This window comes from Pteropus alecto, unplaced genomic scaffold (assembly GCF_000325575.1).
Source record: "Pteropus alecto unplaced genomic scaffold, ASM32557v1 scaffold92, whole genome shotgun sequence".
NCBI lineage: Eukaryota > Metazoa > Chordata > Mammalia > Chiroptera > Pteropodidae > Pteropus > Pteropus alecto.
In genome coordinates this window covers 5,445,324-5,468,932 of record NW_006432447.1, presented here as the reverse complement: position 1 = coordinate 5,468,932, position 23,609 = coordinate 5,445,324, and the positions used below count along the sequence as shown (strand labels likewise).

At 36.7% G+C, this 23,609-nt stretch overlaps 1 protein-coding gene across 3 annotated transcripts in view; it reads left to right on the top strand.

Moving 5' to 3' along the window:
* PPP2R3A (protein phosphatase 2 regulatory subunit B''alpha) overlaps nt 1-23,609 on the top strand; it is a 153,369-nt gene that overhangs the window by 9,759 nt on the left and 120,001 nt on the right. For 2 of the 3 annotated variants that reach the window (XM_025043596.1, XM_006907221.3), the window contains exon 2: nt 15,678-15,856. The gene's annotated coding sequence lies outside the window, so the exon portion shown is untranslated. Of the gene's footprint in view, nt 1-15,677; nt 15,857-20,173; nt 20,288-23,609 lie in introns of those variants that run through there. The other variant, XM_025043595.1, reaches the window with a different exon arrangement.

The following is a 23,609-nucleotide window of genomic DNA, read 5'->3' as shown; positions in this document are numbered from 1 at the left end:
TCAGCATTTTGTGGAGCTGCTGCTCCAGCCTTCAACTTCTTTTGCATAAGAAAGAAATTAAGTTTGGTTTAAGTACTCTTGTTTTCCGTTTTCCTGTCGTATATGGCATAAAAAAATACTTGTTTCATTTCTTTATAGGAGTTGTGTTATAATTATTATAAAAATGACACATTTCCTTCAATCTGTTGGAGTCTTCTCCCTGAATTTTTTTTTAAACTAACTTTTTAATGGATGTCTTTCATGCTCTGAAAATAGAAACATAGAATCTGACATTTTCTTATAGTTTTATATAAAATTTAGGTCTTGAATTAATCTAGAATTTATTTTTTCAGTATTATAAGGGAAGAATCTTGTTCAGTTGGCTGTCTATTTGGAAAATTTTTATAAGTGGCATGTCGAATCATCAATTAAATTCTCATATGCATAGGTTGGTTTTAGGACTCTAGTCCCATTGATCTTTGTTTCTGTGCCATTAATATACTTTTAATTACTATAACTTTATAATACATTATGATTCTTGGCAAGATCTTCTTTCTTTGTTTTTTAAAAAAATAAATATTAAATGGCTATAACACAGTATTTATAAAACATATGTAAGGTATAATGCACAGCAGTACAATGAACATTTGTTACCCATTGCTCAGTTTCAGGGGAAAATATTGTTATTTTCTTTGTCTTTGCCTGTCCTCTCTCAAAGTTTCCTTAATTCTTGAAATTTTTGAGTTAGTGTATAAACCGATCAACTTCAAGTCAGTTCATATCATTGAAGGTAATTATAGTTTCTGTATTAATAACTGCTTTTTGGAAATTAATAATCATTTAAATGTTTTTTCCATTTAAAAACAATAATTTGAGTGATGTTATGTGAACAGTGGTTAGAAGATATTGATTAAATGTGATCAAGACCTCCACTCATCATTTTAGCATTTGCTTTGGTGATTTTTGACCATTACACTGTTTTTATTTTTTTATTGAAATAAAGTTGACATATTAGTTTCATGTGTACAGAGTAATAATCCAATATATATATTATGATGAAGTGATTACTACAGTAGTTTAGTTAATATCTATCACCACAGAGTTACAATTTTTTTTTTATGATGAGAGCTTTTAAAATCTATTCTCATGGCAACTTTCAAATATATAATTAAGTATTATTAGCTATAGTCATCATGCTGTACATTACATCTCCAGGACTTATTTTATAATTGGAAGTTTGTACCTTTTGACTACCTTCACCCATTTTGCACACCTCCAGCCCCCTGCCTCTGGCAACCACCAGGCTGTATCTATGAGTTCTTTCTTTTTTTTTTTTTCCCGATTCCACATATAAGCGAGACCTTACAGTGTTTTTCTTTCTCTGACTTATTTCACTTACATGATGCCCTCAAGGTCCATCCCACATTGTTGCAAATGGTAGAATTTCTATTCATGGCTGAATAATATCCCATTGTATGTGTAGATATATCTTATTTTCTTTATCTATTCATCTGTTGATAGACAATAGGTTGTTTCCATGTTACTATGTTTCCAATAGTAAATAGTGCTGCAGTGATGATAAGGATGCAGATATCTTTTCAAGTTAGTGTTTTCATTTCCTTTGTATAAATACCCAGAAGCAAAGTTGCCTTATTATATGATCTATTTTTAACTTTTTGAAGAACCTCCATACTATTTTCCATAGCGGCCAAACCAGTAGTGCACAAGGGTTCCCTTTTCTCCACATCCTCATCAGCACTTATCTCATTTTTTGATGGTAGCCATCCAAATGAGTGTGGTTTTGATTTGAATTTCCCTGATAATTAGTGTTATTGAGTACCTTTTCATGTACCTATTAGTCATCTGTATATTTTCATTGGAAAAATGTCTGTTAAGATCCTCTGCCCATTTTTAATCAGATTATTTGTTTTTTTGCTATTGATTTGTTAGTGTTCTTTGTATATTTTGAATACTAACCCCTTATCAGATATATGATTTGCAAGTACTTCCTCCCATTCCGTAGGTTGCCTTTTCATTTTGTTGATTATTTATTTATTTTTTTTGGCTGTACAAAGCTTTTTAGTTTGATATAGTCCCACTTGTTTATTTTTTCTTTTTGTTGTCTTTGCAGGAAATTTGATGTCAAATCCAAAAAAATCATTGCCAAGACCAGTGTCAAGGAGCTCACTAGCTACGTTTTCTTCTAGGGGTTTTATGGTTTCAGGTTTTACATTCAAGTCTTTAATCTGTTTCGAGTTAATTTGTGTTTATGGTGTCAGATAGTGGTCCAGTTTCATTTTTTTTGCATGCTTCTGTCTTAATATTCCCAACACCGTTTAATGAAGAGACTTTCTTTTCCCCATTGAATGTTCTTGGTTTGTTTGTCATAAATTAATTGACCATATATGCATGGATTTCTTTCTGGGCTCTATTCATTTGATTTGTGTGGCTGGTTTTATTCCAATACCATACTGCATTGTAGATTGAAATCAGTGTGATGCCTCCAGCTTTGTTCTTCTAAAGATTACTTTGGCTAGTCACATTGTTTTGGGGTTCCATACAAATTTTAGGATTGTTTATTCTAATTCTGTGAAAAATGCCATTGGAATTTTGATAGGGATTGCATTGAGTCTGTAGATTGCTTTGGGTAGTATGGACACTTTAACAATACTAATTCCTCCAATCCGTGAGCACAGAATATCTTCCCATTTATTCTTCAAGTTCTTTCTTCAGTGATATATCATTTTCAGTGTACAGGTCTTTTACTTCTTTGGTTAATTTTTTTCCTACGTATTTTTTTGATGCAATTGTGAATGGGATTGTTTTCTTCATTTCTTTCTGATAGTTTGTTATTAGTATATAGAAATGCAGCTGATTTTTGTATATTGATTTTATATCCTACAACTGAACTGAATTTTTTTGTTCTGACGGGTTTCAGTGCAGTCTTTATTGTTTTCTATATATAATATGTGACCCACAAATAAAGATAGTTTTACTTGTTCCTTTTCAATTTGCATGCCTTTTATTTCTTTTTCTTGCCTAATTGCTCTGGGTAGGACTTCCAATACTCTGTTGAATAAAAGTTGCTAGAGTAGGCATTTTTGTCCTGTTCCTGATCTTAAAGAAGAAGCTTTCAGCTTTTCACCATTGAGTATGATATTAGCTGTGGGCTTGTCATATATGGCCGTTATTATGTTGAGGTACATTCCCTCTATGCCCACTTTGTTCAGCGTTTTTATCATGAATGGATGTTGAATTTTGTCAAATGCTTTTTCTGCATCTATTGAGATGATCATATCATTTTATCCCTCACTTCGTTAACGTGGTGCATCACATTAATTGATTTGTGGACATTGAACCATCTTTGCATTCCTGGAATAAATTCCACTTGATCATAGCATCATATGCCTTTTACTGTATAGTTGAATTTGGTTAATACTTTGTTAAGGACTTTGTCATCTGTGTTCATCAGGGATATTGGCCTGTAATTTTTTTTTTTCTTGTAGTGTCCTTGTCTGGTTTTGGTATCAGGGTAGTGCAGGCCTTGTAAAATGAATTTAGAAGTGGAAGTGTTTCCTCCTCTCTTTTGGAAACGTTTGAGGAGCATTACACTGTTTTTAATTGTCCTTAGTAGTAAGTATAGTTTATTTTGTCCTCTTTATGGATTTTTAGTTAAAAATTGAATGTTCGTGAAGCACATGTCAAAATATCAGCTAATGAAGAGCATGAAAAATGATAATTTTGCAAAACGATTTCAAGATGCTCTTTATGAAATTCATAAATTGCATTCATATGATCAAAATCTTTATGAAGCATCAAGATGTCTATAATACATTAAAAGCTACATGATTAAAGAAAGTTGAGTAAAGACTATAAAGGAATTCTCTTTATACTGCCTTTGCAGTTCTTCTGGAAATCTATAATGACTTCAAAATAAAAAGGTGATTTTTCAAAAAACTCATTGTAAATATAGAAACTTTAGACAGGTGCACCTTATGTTTAAAGTTACACATATATTCGTACATGCACATAACTGACATTTGTTGCTTCCTGTTTTCAACTCTAGAGGAATAATTTGATTGGTTCACCAAACACAAATAGCAAGGTAATGTTATTCTCTTGAATTTCATGACATATAGACGGGGCCCACTCAGATTAAGACACTTTCATTTCTGAAATGGATTGTCAATTGAAAGATTCCACATGGTATTAAGTAAGAATGGTTTGTTCTAAAAAGAATTTATATTCGACTTACTATACAGCTGATGTTGTAGACAGCTGGATGTTTATTATATTACAATTGATCATACTCTGTTTTAGGTATTTAAAATTCTGAAAAGGAAAGATTGAAACACTTGAAAATATGCAGAAGAAAAAATATGGGGTTATTCTACTCAATTTGGGTTTTCATTTATTGGTAATAAAGATCTACAATATTGTTTGCCAAGAACTTCTCCCAAAGAACAGTATGAAATCATTTATCTTACCTTGAAACTCCAAATTACCAAAATAAGCAGTTGATTTTTATAAGCTCAAACTGTGAGAATTCCATTTATCAAGGTTATAAAAGCAATTTGTTTATTTTGGATGCTATAACCTAAATTTCAGCCTGCATTTCAATATACATTTGGTGCTAAGTCCATCTTCTAATGTAATACGGTTGGTTGTAAATCCATCTGTTCATTTTCTAACATCTTAAACATTTTCTTTACATGATAAAACAGTACATCTACTGTAAGTAGAAGTCAAAATTTGTTTTTAAATATTATCAGTTTAATTAAAGACTTTGCCACATTAACTTTATATTAAATCTTTACTAATATGCTGACCTAAAATAAAATATTTTTAATTAAAATTGCTTAATCATGTATCATACAAAAAACTTTTTAATGATTTTAAATATTCCTAAGGAGTTTTGCATTATTACTTTTAAAAAGGTTTTTTAGTCAGAAAAGATTGGGAAACACTGATCTGCGTTGTAGACTGAAAGATTCTAGCTAGCTGAAAAATCATGGTAAGTGTCCATTACATATGATGAAGGTGTTTTGGGTACAGATGAAATGGAGAGAGGGAAGGGGGTGAAAGAAAAACAGAACATTAATGAAGATATATGTTTGCATGTCATAGGAATTTATTGGTTTTAAGGAATAAACATCCCCTTAAAAATATAAAAGCGAAAAGGTTGTTTATAATAAAAATATGCAGAGAGCACATCAGGTCACTCTAATTTTATTAAGTGCAGCTAGCCATCATGGAAACTGAACATGCTCCTCCCTCCCCTTCTGTATTATGCACGCTCTGTTTTCTTAACACCAGCTTCTGCTGCCCTGTTGCTTGTCAAAGGCAGTGGCCTCAACCGTGAAATCTGTAGGATCTTTAAGATCTAGAGCTCTCAGCTAATTGACAATGTTTCAGTGCTTCAATTTCAGACACCCAGAAGAGAAAATATGATTGACCTATCTTGCTTGAGTTAGTGTCCCAACCATATTTGACCAGTACACAAGAGAAAAGACTTTTTGAAATTAAATTGGTGCAGTGAGTTATGAAAAAAAATAGATGAGTAAAAGTATAAAATATGTACAGCCTGCCCCCCGCCCAACCAAAGATGGTAATAGGGTAATAGGAAAGAAAGATTGGGTCAGTTTACAACATGAACTATTCTGTAGTCCTAGGCAGCTTCATTTCTCTGATAATCTTTACAGATGATTCCCACCTATCAAGAATGAGGATTTTAGGAGGTGAAATGAAGTAAATGACAAACTTTAGGACTATAACCAAAATTTTTCATAAGATCTGTACTATAATATCTGTTAAGGTGCGTAGAGAGATACCTTGGGCCAAAGTCTGTTTCCCTTTAATATCCAGCTACAACGATGATAAGTCTTTATACAAACCAGACTGGGGATCTCCATTAAGTTACTTTCAGCTCACATAGCTTGGTTACCACTGACTTTCAAATGTCCTAGTTCTCCAACTCTCACATAGTAGGGTTCGGTTTGTCTTGAGCCCTTTATGCATAGCACAGATAAGTAGTAGCAGGGGCATTCATAAGGAGGAACACCACTAGGGGTAGGTGTACCGAGTGACTACTACTAGCAAAAGCTATTAATGGTCTCCGTTTATCAGTATGGATGTGTCGATTTTCCTAAAGGACCAAGGCCTAGCTGACAAAATGTTCTGAGATGCTTTAGTAACTAAATGCCTATGCAGGAGTGCATTCTCCAGGGATTTGGACATGGGTAAGCTAAATTTGGAGATCAAGGTGGTGCAGGGTTGCCCTTACTGGTGAGCTAGAGGTTTGTTTAATGAGTAGACTTTTATAAAAGAACTTGCCTAGATGTAGTATAAGCCTATAAGCCTCTTGTTAGTCTTTCTCAGTGTGTGTGTTCGGAGGGAGTGCTGGGTCATGTAACTCTAGTGGATTATCTTCTGTACTTTGCCTCTCAGTACTAGGGCATTTGCAATGGGAGCCAGAGGAGCTGATCTTAGGTTCAAAGTATATGCTAAACCTTTTCATCAGGTAAAATACTGATTAAGCTGAGCTGTTATTAGAAATGTCTAAAAGTGCTAGTTCATCATAGAGGGAGTTAGTCATTCCCTCCTTAAAATAGTTTTTAAAAATGACTTTTTTCCTAGTCTAGATCCTAGCCAATATTGGCAAATTATCTCCCTCCTTTCTTCCTTCCCTTTATTAAATGTTTCCTCTATGCCAGGCATTGTTTGGATGTTGAGATACAGTGGTGAACAAGGCAGACACAGTCCTTGCCTTCATAGAGTGTACATTCTATTGCAGGGATAAATATAGTAAATGTGTAAGCAGTAAATCAATTTCAAGTACTGATAAGTGCTTTGCGGACATTAAACTGGATAATGGGGTAGGGAGTAATGAGATAGGGCTTCCTCAAGGGAGAGGAGGAGGCAGCTGTTGGAGGAACCAAAAAAAGGCCAGGGTCAAGCAGCACAAGATCAGGGAGGTGGGAGGCAAATTCTGGAGCTTTATTAGGTAGAGAAATTTAGATTCTGTTCAAAATTGGGTGGGAGCATCTGAAACCGGAGATCATTATTTGATCATAAATTCGCTCATCTATATTATACTGTTTGGAGAATGACTGGAGTTTGTAGAGGCAACGGTGGAACCAGAGAGACCAGTTAGAAGGCAGTGACAGACAGTGTGGGATAGAGGATGATAATTTCGGCCAGGATTCTAATAGTGGAGATAATGAAAAGTAAAAATTGAAATTTTGGAGATAAGATTAATGTACCTTACTGAGTAAATTTATATTATGGGTACGGCCTGCAAATATGGAAGATGACCCTTCCACTTTTATGGATTTTCAAATACCTAACAAGGTACCTTGTAAAAAGTTCTGTTGCCCTAGTAAAGGTACTCTGGTGTGTACATACCAGGCTGTCAGGTTGTCTGTAAGTAAATAAATAATAACGAATAAACTCTCACTGAGCCTCATCTGCAGAATATAAGGATCCCTGAGTCTCACGTGTAGAATGTTAGGTGAATGAATGTTGAGAGAATCTCAGGATTCGCCTCATACACCTCAGAGTAGTTGAGGCTGAATGACAGCCATAGGTTAGTGGCTTGGTGGCTGCTCAGACTCTAAGCGTGGACCTAGCAGCTCAGTCTGATATGCCACATATATGATCAAATAAAAAGCAAGTCATGAACAACCTCACTTGTTCTGTTATAGCAGATAGCTCTCTGTTTATTCTCAACCCTCTTGCTTTCAGATTTGCTCAATCATCATACCTGCTTCTGGCCTTTTGGTTTGGACCTCCATCGTGTCTCTCCTTTGGCTACTTGCAATTGAACCTTGTTCTCAGCTCTGCTTTCTTGTCTGATCTCAGCATTCTCTTCCCAGCTTCCCTTACCTCCTCTGACATGTCTATCATGATACTGAATGAAAATTTTTCTGCCGAAATTATGGCCACAGAGCACTACTAGAGATGGCAATTCAGAGTTGTGACCCAAGGGTTGTTTTGTTTAGTTAGGTACTACTCTTGAGCCAACAAGTCTGTAAGCTTTTGCCTGAAATTGTCTTATAGACAGACAGACAAATGCTTCATGTGCTCTTCCAATGAATAAGCTCAGAGATTCTCTGGATCAGTGCAAAAATGAATTAGTGATCTTAATTGTGATAAGATTTCATCTAAGATATGTCAAGATTGATTAGAGGAGATAAGCAAGGCCAAGAAATAAGATACCAAAGCTGTGTCCAGGATAGAAACTAAGAAATAGGGAAGCAGTAGATTCTGTTGAGGAACACATGTGAGACCTAGAGGGACACATGAAAACTGTGAAGGTTGTCAGCTCAAAATAGTCTGCATTTCCTTCTTACCTGGAGATATTTCCATGGAGCTTTTGCCCTGTTCCCCTACCCTAGTTGAATTTTTGGTGCTCCACAGCATCTGACAGTTCATGAATTAAGAAAATATTGTTGATTTTCTATTTTATACTGTGCACTGGCTACATGTTGGAGATACAAGCATGAGTAAATTGCAGTGGCTTTCTGATTCATCTCTGTTTCCGCTTCCCTAATCCATCACACTGCCACCTGAATCCCATCGTCCCCCTTTCTGAGAAATTATAGCAGTGCTATAAATGCTGAAACTTTGTGAGTAAATGGAAATTATTTCTAAGTTTCTTCTGTTCAGAGAATCTTTGCACTGAATCTTTGTGTTTATGTATGTTCTCAAAATCAAATCTCACATTCCACTCTTTCGTTAATTTTATTTTCTTGTCTTGACATTTCAAGTCATCTGCATTTTCCATTTCTCTCCTGTTGATTTACTCCCAGAAGTCACTTGTTCTAAAAAAAAAAAAAGTAATAATAAGCTTTATGCTTAGCCTTATGTCATGTCTTGTATATAATTCTATTTTTGGATATTATGCCATTTGTGAATATGCTTTTAATTATGTCCCAGTCATTTTTATTGTTGAAAAGTTTATTGTCTTAATTATGCTTATAAAGTTTGGTAATATACTTATAGTCTGAAATTTCAGATAGGTAGCATTGATATGTTTTTAAGAGTATAACTTTAAATTTCACTCTATTTGTTAGGATTTTCTTTTATATAGCTATTTATGTGTTACAATTTTATTATTCACTAACAAATTTATTACGTTTTCAAGCTTTCTGAAAAACATGACTAGGGTTAAAAAAAAACTTTTTTGTTCTTTCTACCCAGGTTACTACAGTGACTTCAACATTTTATTGATTTCTTATCTTTATTTTTTCCTTCCTTCTATCTGTCCATCCTTTCTTTTTCTTAGCCTACTAAAGTTTGAGACAGTTCCTTCCCTAGAAGTTGAGAAATCTGAGATTAAGGCAGAGACTGACTACCCCAGCTTCTTTAGCCTTGATACAGATATGGTGTAGGACTGAGGGGTTTTGATGTTACTTGGGCTCAAATCAGTTTTTCCACTTTCTAAGTGTGTAATATGAGCAAGTTTTTTTAAACTTCTCTTAGTCCTAGTTTCCTTATCTGTAAAATAGAGATAACAGTAACCTCAGTGTGGGCATAAGAATTAAATTAAATAATGCATTTAAGTGTTTAGCACAATACCCAGTATATAAATACTTTAAAAATGATAGTGTAACATTATCGATCTTCCCTTTAAGAGCAAAGCCCAGTACAAGAAGGATCAGTCAACATAGCCACATTCCTCTGCCTCTACCTTGGCCCTTCATACACATACCTCTCCCCATCTAAAGAATATAAGCTCAAGCTAAGAGGCCTCAAAGAGGAAGCATGCCTAGTTCTCCCCTTGTTCTCTCTCATCTCTCGATGATGGTAGCGTGAATTCCTGCTAAGAGTGCTCTTATGCCTGATATGTGACCATTCCCTTGACTCTGCCAGTGGAGGCCTACAGAGGGGTGGTCTTCCTCTGAACTCACCAATAAATTTCTGGTAAATGATATTCTTTCAGATATATGGTTATTAAAATATACTGTTTTCTAAAGGGTTAGGGTATGATCATGGGAGAAAGTGCCTGAGACAAGGTAGAAAACAAGGTCAACATAATTATCATTGTGGAGAAAAGGTGAAGAAACTAAAAGGTCAGGATATCAGATGGATTATTTATCTATTTGGATGTCGAAATTGATGAATATTATAATAGAAATAGTGTTGGAGTGACAGCCAAAGCTAAAATCATCAAGAAATGCAAGGGAGTGACCTTGACAAGACATATGTTGCAATAAAGAAGAGTAGTGGTTGGTAGAATCTAATGATATGTGACTCAAAGCAGGAGAGTTTTGAAGAGAGCAGAGGGAGAATGGACTGGAAGTAGCAGTGAGGAACAAGAAGGGCACTTACCAAGCCTCATGTTTGAAGGGCATAGAAGAGAAAAAGTCATCATCTGAGAGGGCTACAGGGAAAGCAGCGTTCTCATGGGAAGAGCCCAACTTCTGTTTAAATAAGGTAAAAGAAGTTGAAATTTTCAGAGAAAAGGTTCAAGATACAGGGATTTTGCTGGTATCTACCCATGAGTCCCACAGAGCTCAGTGGAAGGGTTAAGGTTTCAGAAGATTGATATAGAGACTTCGATTCTATCATCAGTCATTATCATCTCTCCCTTATACATCAGTCCCTTTGCTTTTCTCTCACTTCAGCAACCTTGCCTGGCTAAACCACAGTGCTGATTAAAACCAATTCTTTGCCTGTTCCATGCCTGTGAAACCATACTGTTGAGCTTGCATTAAATTAATCATCATAACCTAAGGTAGACCCATAATGTTGTCTCGCGACCATACTAGATTTCCCTAGTCATACTCTGTTTCATCTGACTCTAGATGACTGGTGAATGTCTTCAATCTCTTCACATGTTCACCAACTCCTCCCCACTCTTCACTTTCAACTGATGACCTTGCCTCCTACTTCAGAAAAGAAACAAGGGAAAAAGTTTTCACCACCCCCGCTACCTACTACCTGCAGTGGTATCCACGTACCGTTCTTTCTGTCCTGTTCCTGTGAAAACTAACCTATCAGAGTGCTTCATAATTCTTAGTCATATCAGTTGTCCTCTCTTCTAAGTCATCATCTATATATGAAGATATGATTTTATTTCTCATCTTAAAAATAATCCTCCTTGACACCACTTTCCCCTCTAACTATTGCCTTATTTCACTGAAACTTTACAGCAAAACTTCTTGAAAGAGTTGTCTGTGTTCTGTTGCTATTTCTCTTCCCGTTCTCTTTTGTACTGAAGCCAGTCAGATTTCCACCCCCACAATTCCATTAAAACCACCCTTACCAGTTACTAGTCATGTCCACATCTGTTATTTCTCAGTCCTTATTTGACTTAACATTCAGGAGCAAAATTGATCACTCCCCACTCCTTGAAACAAATTCTTCACTTGGCTCCTAAGATACTTGTCAAGAACTATGAAGGATCTAAGATTTTACTGTGTTTGTAAGCTAACAAGTTAGCCTGCCACAGTTTTGTGAATAGTGGTAGAAAAACAGACTTCTGGATTAGAGACAAAAGATAGCTTATTACTTACAGCAGTATCAGTAGCCAGAATAGCAGTATTTTTGTAATGGTTCTCTGAGCTCCAGTTACCTCCGAGGCAATATGAAGGGGGCCAGAATACACCTGCGCACACAGTAGGTTATGTTACTAGAAAGGAAACCTATTTTAAAGAACTAAATCTTTTATAGTGGGCAATAAACATGCCTTCTCTTGGTTCCAGAGGGAAACATTATCTTTATTATACTGGACAGTGACCCTTTGCTTTGCAGGGAGACACTACCAAGTCTTCTAGGGCTGTTGCTAGACCTTCTCGCTTGCAGTGTGCAGAAACATGAGAGACCCATGGAGAATCGTCTCACAGTTCCTCCCTCTCTGTTCACTTCTGTTCAGTCATCTCTGCTGTTTCCTCTTCACTTCCCCAAACTCTAGATCTGCACTGTGCAGTACTGTAGCCACTAGCTACGTGTAGCTATTTAAATTAAATTTTCAGTTATTCAGTTGTGTCTGTCATATTGCAAGTGCTCAATTGCCACATGCAGGTAATGTCTATCTAGTGAATGGCACAGACATATAAATATTCATCATCATAGGAGGTTCCATTGGACAGCACTGCTCTACATGTTTGAATGCCTCGGAGCTCAGCCTGTGGATGTTTCTTTTCATATTCCTATTTAGAGATAGAGAGTTTTATAGACTCTCATAGAATAAAATTTATTATAGAATATTTCTATATATTTCTTTCTCTTTTATTTGTTTTCCCTCCTTCAGTGATCTCATCTAGTCTCAAGGCTTTAAATTTGACTCAAATTTGTGTCAGCCTAAATCTCTCCCCCAGAGTCCAGACTCAATTCTCCAACAGTATTCTGCACATTTTTACTGAAATGTCTAACAGGCATGTCAACAGTAGCATTCAAAACTGAACTACTGACCTTCCTTGTCACCACCACTTCCTCTCCCACCAACAAATCTATTCTTCCTTCAGTCTCCCCAGTCTCAGTATCCATTACCTTCTTCCAGTCGTTCAAGCAAAAAACAGACAAACAAAATGACAATTTTTAAAAACCAACCCTTAGATTTATTTATCCTTGACCACCCTCTTTTCCACAAAACACACACATCAGTCCCATTGGCTCATTTCAAAATATATCCAGAATCTAACTACTTCTCACCTTCCCCAGGCTCGTGCCAGATCCAAAGCAGCATCATCTTTTGCCTTGACTATTCCAGGCAAATTTGTCCCCCTTTTTACATTCTTTGGGTCTCCCTGTTTCCACTCTTGTTCCCTGTAGTCTGTTCTCATCACAGCAAGCAGAATGATCTTGTTAAAAAGTAAGTCTGATCATGTCATTTTTCTGTTCAAAATTCTTCAGTAGCTTCCCACCTCAATAAAAGTCCAAATCTAGTCACGCTGCTGTCCTCACTCTTGCTGAAACATGCTTCCACCTCCGAGCCTTTGTCGTTGGTGTTCCTTCCATTTTCCTCCCCTAACCAGCCTCCAAACACATACTTTATCCCTCATGATACTATCTTATTGAAGAGACCAAGCTAATTATCTTATAGAATGATCCATATCATAAATTTCTCTTTCCTCATGATGTTGTTTAACTTATTTCTCTATTTCCTGCAATTGGACATTAGCTCTAAAATATTGACTAAAAGCTAAATATTTTTGACGAGAAAATTCCATAAATGATACTTCGATCTTCATATTTCATCATATTGAGAGATACCTGTTATCTAATTGCCCCACCATTAGTGATGTAAAATTTTACTAAGGTGTTAAGGTGGTGACTTTCAGATCCCTCCATTATAAATTTTCATTTTTACCTTTGTGATTAAATAATCTGAAGGGTGAATGATATTTTTAAAAATTCTGTGGTTTTATCACAATGAGATACCATCTCACACCTGTTAGAATAGCTATAATCAACAGGACAAGCAATAACAAATGTTGGAGAGGATGCAGAGAAAACGGTGGGACTGCAAATTGGTACGGCCACTATGGAAAGTGGTATGGAGGTTCCTCAAAAAACTAAGAATTGACCTACCATATGATCCAGCAATCCCTCTACTGGGTATTTACCCCAAAGACTTAAAAACTCCTATTCAAAAAGATATTTGCACACTCATGTTCATAGCAGCATTATTCACAGTGGCCAAGACATGGAAGCAACCAAAGTGTCCTACAATAGATGATTGGCTAAAGAAGCAGTGGGACAATGGAATATTACTCAGCCATAAGAAGAGATGAAATACTGCCATTTGCAACAACATAGATGGACCTTGAAATAATCATACTAAGTGAAATAAGCCAGACAGAAAAGGTTGAAAATCACATGATATCACATATGTGGGATATAAACCTAAAAGCAACAAATGAACAGGACAAACATAGACTCATCGACATAGACAGTGGACTAGTGGTTACTGAAAGGGAGTGGGGAGGGGGAAAATAAAAAAAATAAAAATGTTAAAAAAATTTATGTATATATAATATGAAAAAAAAACCTGGCATTTAAAAAAAAAATAAAAATCCTGTGGTTTTAAGAATACTGTTTAGCTGTGGAACCCTGTTTTTTCAAATGAAATATTTTTGGAGATCTAATATATAAAACAGATAAAAGCAGAGCTCTTCTGGTTGCAGTGGGAAATGCCTAGTATTGGCAGCTTCCAAGGGAACTCTGACAGGCCCAGTTTGTAACTCACAGAACCTGCCCAAACTACAGAGGCCGAGAAAAAATGTGTGAAGTCCTAAAGGCTACCTGGCCTCTCACAAAAGCTCAGTGTGCTTTCTGTTAGAGCAAAATTTGGAGAGCTCTCTCACTTCCTTGGAAAGCTGTGGTTATGGATTATCATTAGAATGGCACTTGGTTTTTCCCTGGCAGTCCACCCACAGTTTTTAGTTGTCTGAGTGCTTCCTTTGACATTCTATCTGTTTTGCAGATGTGAAGATTTGAAATTACTTCATTTTTAGTGTGAGTTGGGTTGCAGTCTTTTTCCCTCTGCTTTGGAAATTCCTATTCATCCACAAAGAATTCTAGATTCAGACATTATTCATCTTATGTCTGGAACACTAAAATCTCATGAGCTTTCACATGTCTTACCTCTTTCCCCCTTTAGAATATTCAAAATGCTGCCATAGCTAAAGTCAGTTTTTATCATTTGCTTGCTCCTTGCTTCCTTTCTGCACCTTACTTATTATATACCCTAATAATGTACCTTAGTAGAGAATTGAATAAGTAAATTTGGTATATCCACATGTTGTATATAAGATATATGATGTAGATTTTTATTCGTGTGGAAAGTGGAAAAAGAAGGTAATAAACTGTAATTAAATCTTTTGTTATAAGATAAATATTCACAAAAATCCCCATGTCTGTGTATGTGTGTTTTTAAAGCCAAAAAGGACATTTACAAAAATAGTTACATAATACTCTAGGTGTGATCTCTAGGTGTGATATTTGTTACTCTCGCTTGCCTATGTGGGCTCTCTCCCTGTCTCTCCCTTCCTCCTCCTCTCTCTGCAGGCATGTCTTATTTCTACAGTCATTACTTTTATAAATATTAAAATAGTTGTTAAAAAAAACAGCCGCTTTGATCTGTCAAATTCAAGCTGCATTGAAGATAGTTCCAGGCCCCTCCCCTAGCTTTCTGCCATTCATGCCATCCTTTGGGATTTTTTCCTGTTCTCATCCCATTCAGGCAACTGTGCCCTTGACCCAGGCTTCTGCCCACTTACATTGTAAGCTGCTTGAGGCAAAATCATAGAATTCATAGTTTCTTCATCTTGAAGAATATCTGGCTGATAGTGGTACTTAAGTGTTTATTAAACTATATTGTATATATGTTCTTCTAAACTCTCCAAATGACTTTTATATATAGAATATGATTTTTTTTACATGATCTCCTCAAAAATAAGAATAAGGAAATATGTGAATTAAAGATACTTAAAATACCAGCAGACAACTATTATTGGTGTTTTGGATTATATAATGGAGAATTTTTAAAAATTATAAAATGGTAAAAGTTTAACCCCCAGATTTTCCTTTCAGAGCCAATACTCAGGTAAATCAGTAGCTTTGCAAATGGCATGCATTAAAAATTAATAACCAGTTCACTGTGCTTCCCACATCAAATGATACAAAATAAAATATAGCTTTTTTCTAATTCAAACCAAGAAAACAATTTTTGCGTTTCTCGTGTTCCCTAGACCCCAGAGCCGTCTTTCATCCTATTCTTCCAGAAGAGAAGGTGAAATCTCAGTGAGGGAAGTGACTTGACCAACTTGCTCGCTTGGTCAGTGCCGACGCAGAAGCTGGGACGAGTAGCTCCTGACTGCCCGCCCACCTGGCGCTTTTCCCCTGTTTCTCCACTGGAGTAAAAATAAAAGTAAGTTTTTAAGCACTTCCTAGTTCCCACATGCTCAAATCAGGCCTGTTGCTGACATGTTCTAAGTCTCTTTAAGACATTAGCCCTAAACCTAAAGCTGTAATTGTTCTTTCATATTCATGTATACAATTTCTTTGAGCAGCAGAAAACTCTTCCCTTCTAAGAGATTTCTTAACTTATTTTCTCACCTATTTTTGAAATGAATACAACAAATCCAAGTCTCTTTTTTTCTCTACAAGTAGTTCTATGGTATGTTTTTGTGTTCTGCTACATTGTTCTCTTGGGATAATTTTCCATACTGAGTCATCCACCGGAGAGTGCCTGTGTTTTCCAGGCAAACTAATAGTTTTATTATTTCTAACTGACTCATTACTGCTGAATCATCACACCTGTTTACTCTGTTAAATAAAAAGTATTTAGGCATTTTCTACAATTTTTCCACTTTCTAGTCTTCAAATATCCTATCTAAATGACATAGATATTCAACCAATTTTATCTTGTGTCTATGATTTATGTTGATTGTTTTCTTCTTGACCCCTTTCGTCAGTTAAGATAAGCAGTGGAAGTTTTTTACCTCACACTTTCTGTTCCAGATGTTTCCTGAAATAGAACACATAAATAGCAACATAAAAAATATGGGTATATTCTCTATTTTCCATCATTACATTTATGTTGTTTAAGGTTTTATCAATTTCCCAAATTTCACCGTGAAATTAGGGAGATACACTGATAAAAGAAAACGATAGCTTGAACGTTTGTTGATAACACAAAATCTTTAGAATTCAGCATTGGAGGAATGAAACACTTTCCTCCCTTGACTTCTGTGTCATAGTTGGCTGGTTTTCTTCCTGCCCTTCCTCTTCTCTTCTCCGTCTGGTTCTCTTCTCCGTCTCCTCCTTGGCATCCTTCTCCTCACCCCATACATGCTGGTCTTTCTCAAAATGCTGGCCCTTTTCTCACTCTGTATATCCTCAGTTTTATCCACTCTGTGGCTTTAAAACCTTTATCTGATGCTTATTCCCAAACTGTTATTTTCAACTCCTACCTCTTCACTGCCACATATATCCATCTGCACAGGGAATATCTTCTGGGTGCTCCACTGAAACAACCTGTGCCTAAAGCCGAGTTCATCTCCTCTACACCTTTGCCTTAGCACACAGTAATCAGCCCCAGCCTTATTGTCACGTCTCCCTAGAACCCATTTTTAATTGTTTTAAACTTTGATAGCAATATTATATGTTAATTTTCATATTTAAAGTGTCACTGCCTAAAAGGCTTTTTAAAAATATCAGTTTCCAATCCCAACTAGGCCTATTCCTCAGAGACAATCAATTTTTTAGTTTATTTTTTCTGTTATTTACCTCCATATTTATAAATGAATATATAGTGAATTCATCATTCATAAATTTTAAACACTAAATTTCCCTTTTCTGATATGAATTTCAATTCTCTTACCCTTAATCTACCACATTAACAAAATAAAGGGTAAAAATTATGTGGTCATCTCGACAGATGCAGGATAAGTATTTGACAAAATTAAACAACCATATGAGATTTTTAAGAACTCTCAGCAAACTAGAAATACACAAGAACTTTCTCAATCTGATAAAGGGCATCTACTAAAAGCCCTACAGCTGTCATTATATTTTATGGTGAAAGACTGAGTACTTTTGCTCTAAAATCAAATATAAGGGAAGGATTTTTTAACTCACCACTTCTATTTGATATTGTTCTGGAGATCCTAGCCAGTACAATAGGCAGTAAGGTAGTAAATATTGGAAAGGAAAAAGCGAAACTATCTCTATTCTCAGACAACATCATTGTCTATATAGAAAGACTTACTATAAAGCTATAATAACTAAGACAGAATAGTATTGATGTATAGAGAGACAAAAGAGTAGAGAATCTAGAGGTAAACTCATGTATATGGTCATTTATTTTTCAGCAAATGTTCCAACATAATTCAATGGGCACAGCCTTTTGAACAAATGGTCCTGGATGATCTTCAGACTTAGCCTTATACCACATCATAGATCATAGACCTAAACATAAAAGTTGGAACTATAGAATTACCCAAAAGGACCTCAAGAGAAAATCTTCATGACCTTGGTCTATATAGGCAAAGATTTTAAGACAGGATACAAATGTATTTAACTATTAAAGAGAAATTGATTAATTGTATTAATAAATTTAGTAGTAGTAAAACCTCTTCAAAACCTACAGCTAAGAAAATGGAAAGAGAAGCCACAGACCAAGAGAAAATATCTGTATCTAAAATATATCAGTGAACTTATTTTTATTATCATTTTTTATTTTTCATTTGGCATCCAGTACTATATTAGTTTCAGGTGTGCAGCACAGTGATTAGACATCTGTATAACTCACAAAGTGATCATGCTAATAAATCTAGTGCTCCTCTGACACCATACATAGTTATTATAATATTATTGGCTATATTCTTTATGCTATACTTTCTATCTCTGCGACTGTTTTGTAACTACCAATTTTTACTTTTTAATCCCTTCCTTCTTTTTCACCAACTCCCCAACCTACCTCCCATCTGATAACCCTTAAAATGTTCTCTGTATCTGTGAGTTTGTTTCTGTTTGTTTCGTTCTTTAGATTCTATGTATACATGCAATCATATGGCATTTGTCTTCCTCTATTTGACTTACTCCCCTCAGTACACTACCCTCTAGGTCCATCATGAAATATCTTTTCCATCCCCTTTTAATCTGTATGTGTCTTTTAATCTGAAGTGAGTCAGCACATGTAAGGGTCTTGTTTTCTTATCCGTTCAGCCATACTATCTTTTGATTAGAACATTTAATTTTTTTTCATTTGAAGTACTCGTTGATAGATGAGTAGTTATTGCCATTCTTTATTTAGACTTTTGTTATATATTTTTTTCTTTTTCATAAAGAAGTCTTCCAACATTTCCTATAATACCAGCTTGATGATGGTGAACTCCTTCAGCTTTTTCTTGCCTAGGAAGCTCGTTTTCTGTCCTTCTATTCTAAATGATAACTTCGCTGGGTAAAGTAATCTTAGTTGTAGGTCCTGGGTTTTCATCATGTTGACTATTTTGTGCCAAGCCCTTCTGGCCTGTAAAGTTTCTGTTGAGAAATTGTTTGACAGTCTTATGGGCATCCCTTGTATGTAACTAATTGCTTTTCTCTTAATCCTCTTAAGATTCTCTCTTTGAATTTAACCTTTGGTATTTCAATTGTGATGTATCTTGGTGTGGGCCTCTTTGGGTTCATCTTGTTTGGTACTCTCCGAACTTCCTGGGTTGTACATCTGTGTCCTTCAGGTTAGGAATGTTTTCCGTCGTTATTTCTTCAAATAGGTTTTCAATTCCTTGCTCTCTTCTGGTACCTCTGCAATGTGAATGTTGTTACACTTGACATTGTCCCAGAGGCTTCTTAAGCTATCTTCATTTTTTGCATTTTTCCTTGTTGCTGTTCTGATTGGGTGTCCTCTACTATGTCACTGATTCGATCCTCCGTTTCATCCACTCTGTTGATTCCCTTTAATGTACTCATCACCTCAGATAATGTGTTCTTCATTTCTGACTGGCTCCCTGTTATGTTTTCCATCTCCATTTTTATGTGTATCTGTTAGAGTTTTCACTGAGTTACTCTTCCCCTAAGTTCCTTGAGCAACTATATAATCAGTGTTTTGAACTCTGCATCTGTTAGATTGCTTGTCTCCATTTTGGTGAATTCTTTTTCTGGAGCTTTATTCTGTTCTTTAATGTGGGGCATGCTTCTTTGTCTCCCTATTTGGGCTGCTTCTCTATGTCTGTTTCTATATATTAGGTAGGGCTCCTAAGTATCCTGGTCTTGTGGAGTGGCTTTATTTAGTAGGTTTGCTATGGGGCTCAGTGGCACAGTCCTGGGGCGGGGGGGAGGGAATTGTCCAGCTGCAGGCCAAGTTCAGCCACAGCCTGTGCACCTCCAGGGCCAACTGGTAAGAGTCACCAGGCAATCCACGTATGGCTTCCACCCCCTGTGCTGGGCTTATAGGTGCCTCAAGAGGCCAAGTCAGAAACCAAGGCCAGCTGCCACTGGTGTAGGGCTTGGGGCTGCTTAGCAAGAGGTATGGGGCGCACTGAGGCCAGATACTGCTTCTTTGGGTTTTGTGAGCCTTTGTGAGATTTTTTGAAAATTTGCAACAGGAGGCAAGACAGCCTATATGAAATAAATCACTGGAAGCAGCTTGGGTGGGCCCACAAATTGGGAGAGGTGGAGTCTCAGGGAATCCCCTGGGCTGAACAACCTGTGTTCTCCAGGTTGATGGCATCTCCCTCTGCAGGCTGAGAGCAGGGAGGGCTCAACAAAGGAACAGTGGCTTCTGCTTTCATCTCTGTCCGGGAGCAAGCCAGCCCATCCAGCCTCGCCCTAAAGCCCGACAGTTCAGCACCTTCTGGTATGTCCCTAACACCCCTCGAGCAGCTGCCCCAGCACTGGAGCTCAGAGTGAATGAGTCCATCAGCAAGTAAGACCGGGCATGGGCCCTTTAAAAGGAAGGTCTCTGCTTCTCGCAGCCTTCTATCTCATTCAGCTACAACCACCGCTAGTTTTCACAGCCAGAGGTTGTGGGGACTTCTCTTCCCAACACTGGAACCATAGTCTGGGGAGCCCAGTGTGTGGCCAGGACCCCTCGCTTCTCAGGTGGGGGAGGTGGCTTTGCAACCTAGATTGCCTTCCCAGTTCTTGATGCGTTTGTGGAACTGGGCGTTTTGCGTCTCCTCCCCTCATACTATTTTGAGGTGACCTTTTATTTGAGGTGACCTAGTGGTAGGGCTTCTGTTCAACGAGACCTCTGGAGACTCCACGTATAGTTGCTCTGTAGTTTTGTTAAAATTTTGGTGTGGTCGCTAGAAGAGGCGTACACAGCCTCTACCTTCTATGCCATTTTGAATCCTATTACAACTCAGTGATCAAAGACAACCCGAAAGATTTGAATAGACACTTCACAAAAAATCCACATGAATTGCTAATAAACCTATGAAAAAATGCTCAATATCATTAGTCATCAGATAATGAAAATTAAAGTCACAGTAGGTTACTACTTCACACCCACTAAAATGGCTAACATTAAAGAAACTGACAAACATCCAAAAGGATATATAGCTCTCAAGTATTACAACTCTCAAGTTGATGAGAGTGTAAAACGGTAGAACCACTTTGGAAAAGTTTTACAGGTTTTTATAAAGTTAAATGTACGCTTATTAGGACTCAGTAATTGTTCATTACCCAAACATAATGAACACATATCCACAAAAAGACTTTTTACTTGAATGTTCTTAGCAGCTTTAGTTTATAATAGCCCTAATTATAAACAACCCAAATGTCTATCAGCTGGTGAACAGATAAGACAAATTTTGATATATTCACATAGTAGAATACCTATTAAGCAGTAGCAGGAATTATACAGCTGATGTATGCAGAAACGTGGATGAATCTCAAAACCATTGTGCTAAGTGAGAGAAGCCAGACTGAAAAGTGCATACATTTCATGATTACATACATATGAAGATCTAAAATTGGCAAAACTAATCCATAGTGATAGGAATCAGATCAGTGATTGACAGATATTGCAGGTTAGGGAAATTGACTGGGAAAGATCACAGGGATCCTGTTAGGGTAATGTAAATGTCCTATCTTTTTTAGGGCAGTGGTTACATGGTTCTTGTTAAATAGCATTGAACTGTACACTTAATATGTACATTTTTATTGTATGTAAATTATACAACAATAAAGTCGATTTAAAATGAAAATGAGGCTCTAAAAAGCTGAGAGGAAGCTCTCTGTGGATAGCATTTGTCAGTTAGTGGGCTCCACTGTAAGGTGATCATGTAGTTAGATGGGATTTCTAATCTCCAGAAAAGGATTCGTTAATCCACAGTGGGGGCTGGGAGTTGGAGGTAATAAGTCTGGTTTCTTGTGCCCTTGACCTGGGCAAGGGAAAGGGGGGCGGGGGGGCTGGTGGCCTTGTTAATCAGAACGTAATAAGCCAAGAATGTAATTATTTAATTTTCAGTCTTTTACTACCCTCTGTGTGGGATGCCCCTGGGATTGGTTCTTTTCTGGTTGTTGTTTTTTTTTTCACCACCAAATAAATTTCCTGTCTTCAGGGTGAAGCAGGGATGGTTTTTTTTTGAGTTTGTGGAATGGGGTGGAGAGTCCTATTTCCTTTGTATAATTTCAAACACTCTTCTTATGTTCAGTCCTGTGCTCTAACCCAATTTTTGTGGTATCCGGTGCAGAGTGAATTGGTTTGCTTGCCATTAGTATCCTTACCTCTTCTACTCTGCTAAGTCACTTACCATCCCTGCTTCTGTTTTCTATCTTCATATCTAGCGATTTGTGGTTATAGGTGTCTTCTAGGTTCTTTAAAGATGTAGTTTACATTCTTATTTTTGTTCTTACTATTTAGAAGAGACCTTAAAACTGTAAAATCCATACTGCACATTTTCAACTTCAGCAATACCAAACCCCTTATAATTCTCCAAACACAAGGCCTTTTCATATCACTGTGGCTTTGTAGAATTTCTTTTTGCTTATAAGGTCCAGTTTAATCCTTCCTCACCTGGTAGGGCTCTAATCTTTCAAAATCCGGTCCTCTCTCTCCTAACTTTTCTCGCCTGCTCCTTCTGTTCCTTTGTTTCACAGTAAGTCCACTTCATCAGCAGTGGCCGTAGAGCAGTTTACTATGGAAGAATACCAGGAGCCACTGGAAAGTTCTCGTTAGGGTAATCATAAGCTGCTTAAAGTAGAAGTGACAGTAAGAGTTAAATAAACTCTAGAAGTTGCTTATGAACCACGCAGGTAGAAATTGGGAAAAAAACAGACTGGCCCTTTGCAGGGACGAAAGAACCAGGATAGACAAAAGTCTTGGGGGATAGGCAGGCAGAATGCAACGAGATGAGACCTGAGGTGGGATAAATGTAAACAGTCAGAAAATTAACTCTAATTTCCTAAGAAATCTATTCCACTTTCCACCCCGATACAATAGGTGTTTAGATTGATTGGAATTTTTTAGTGTATTTCATCAAATCAAAGACTGTAAAACGCTCATTATTTCATATGCCATTAAGAAAATAAAAAACTCACATTATGATACAATGCTTATCATTCAGGATTTTTTTGCTTATTGAAAGTTCTTTTAGTCTTTTATTGACAGGTATTTTAAATTACATATCACTCTTGTACATACATAGTCTTTGGGACTATGCCATAGTCTGGGATTTCTTTGAAATTGCACTTGCTAAGGTTGTCATTTGACAATATAAGGTTACTTCATATTGGCAATTCCAGTGGGTAATTTTTTTTTTTCTTGACCTCTCAGTGGCATCTAACACTAGTGGCCTTCATTTTGAAAGTCTCTTCTTCAGCCTCTGTGAAACTGCTTTCTCCTGATTTCCATGTTACCTTATGGGCTCTTTCTTCTTAGCTTCCCTCTAAGAATTCTTTTCCTCTGTTTGACCCAGAAATGTCAGTGTTCCTCAGTTCTATCCTCAGCCCAGTGTTCTTCTCACTTTATGCAGTCACCTTCTGTAACCTCTCAGGGCTGCATCTGCATTCCAGATCTATCTGCTGACCTCCAGGTTTTTATACTCACTTTTCATTCACTTGGATTTTCCACAGGTATCTTTTCAAACAACACATTCGGAATAAAACTCTTTATCTTTTCTATGGCCACCTCCCATAAAACAAAAACAAAAAGTCTATGTTGAGAGTAGCAA